This window comes from Triticum aestivum, chromosome 6A (assembly GCF_018294505.1).
Source record: "Triticum aestivum cultivar Chinese Spring chromosome 6A, IWGSC CS RefSeq v2.1, whole genome shotgun sequence".
Lineage (NCBI taxonomy): Eukaryota > Viridiplantae > Streptophyta > Magnoliopsida > Poales > Poaceae > Triticum > Triticum aestivum.
Genome location: NC_057809.1, coordinates 233291242 through 233293299, shown reverse-complemented (window position 1 = coordinate 233293299; position 2058 = coordinate 233291242).

The following is a 2058-nucleotide window of genomic DNA, read 5'->3' as shown; positions in this document are numbered from 1 at the left end:
GTTACTTGCAGTCATAGTTCAGGATAGCCACCGAGTCAAAGCTGGCTTGCTGCAGTTAAACCCCACCATCCCTTTGTTGATAATGATGCATATGTAGTTAGTTCTGATGTAAGTCTTGCTGGGTACATTTGTACTCACGTTTGCCTATTTTATGTTTTGTGCAGAGAGACTTCAGTCTCACTAGTAGTTCCGCGTGGACTTCGACGTTTAGCTTGTTACCTCAGCTACGATCTTGTGCCCTCGGCAGGATCTGATAAATAGTCAGGCTTCTCAGCCCTTTTCATTTATAGATGTCTGTACTCAGACATGATAGCTTCCGCTTGTGCTTTGACTTGTATGCTCTGATTGTTGGGTCATGAGACCCCTGTTTGTAATATCTCGCTCCTCGGAGCCTATTGAATAAATTACTTGAGTCGTAGAGTCATGTTGTGATGCCATGTTGTATTTGCACATATCGAGCATATTGTGTGTATGTTATTGAAATGCTTGGTATGTGTGGGATCTGACCATCTAGTTGTTTATCTTTAGTAGCCTCTCTTACGGGGAAATGTCTCCTAGTGTTTCCACCGAGCCATGGTAGCTTGCTACTGCTCCGGAACACTTAGGCTGGCCGGCATGTGTCCTTCTTCGTTCCTGTGTCTGTCCCTTCGGGGAAATGTCACGCGATGAATACCGGAGTCCTGTTAGCCCGCTACAGCCCGGTTCACCGGAGTCCTGCTAGCCCAGTGCTACAGCCTGGTTTCACTCGCTGATGACCGACACGTTCGATGCTGGGTCATGGATGCCTGTCCCTGTAAGTCTGTGCCACTTTGGGTTTACGACTAGCCATGTCAGCCCGGGCTCCTTATCATATGGATGCTAGCGACACTGTCATATACGTGTGCCAAAAGGCGCAAACGGTCCCGGGCTAAGGTAAGGCGACACCCGTGGGAATACCGTGCGTGAGGCCGCAAAGTGATATGAGGTGTTACATGCTAGATCGATGTGGCATTGAGTCGGGGTCCTGACACCTCTTAGGCAAGATGACTAAGACTCCGTTCTCCGGAGCGAGCAACTGACTTATTGGAAATAATACATATTGATGTATGCGGTCCGATGAGTGTTAAAGCTCACGACAAGTATCGTTATTTTCTGAACTTCACAGATGATTTGAGCAGATATGGGTATATCTACTTAATGAAACATAAGTCTGAAACATTTGAAAAGTTCAAAGAATTTCAGAGTGAAGTGGAAAATCATCGTGACAAGAAAATAAAGTTTCTACGATCTGATCGCGGAGACAAATATTTGAGTTACGAGTTTGGTCTTCAATTAAAAACAATGTGGAATAGTTTCACAAACTTATGCCACATGGAACACCACAGCATAATGGTGTGTCCGAACGTCATAATCGTACTTTATTAGATATAGTGCAATCTATGATGTCTCTTACCGATCTACCACTATCGTTTTGGGTTATGCATTAGAGACAGCTGCATTCACGTTAAATAGGGCACCATCTAAGTCCGTTGAGACGACACAATCTGAACTGTGGTTTGGCAAGAAACCAAAGTTGTCGTTTCTTAAAGTTTGGGACTGCGATGCTTATGTGAAAAAGTTTCAACATGATAAGCTTGAACCCAAATTGGAGAAGTAAATCTTCATAGGATATCCAAAGGAAACTATTGGATACACCTTCTATCACAGATCCGAAGGCAAGACTTTTGTTGCTAAATTCGGAAACTTTCTGGAGAAGGAGTTTCTCTCGAAAGAAGTGAGTGGGAGGAAAGTAGAACTTGATGAGGTAACTGTACCTGCTCCCTTATTGGAAAGTAGTTCATCACAGAAATCTGTTCCTGTGACTACTACACCAATTAGTGAGGAAGCTAATGATGATGATCATGTAACTTCAGATCAAGTTACTACCAACTCTCGTAGGTAAACCAGAGTGAGATCCGCACCAGAGTGGTACGGTAATCCTGTTCTGGAAGTCATGCTACTAGATCATGATGAACCTACAAACTATGAAGAAGCGATGGTGAGCCCAGATTCCGCAAAGTGGCTTGAAGCCATGAAATC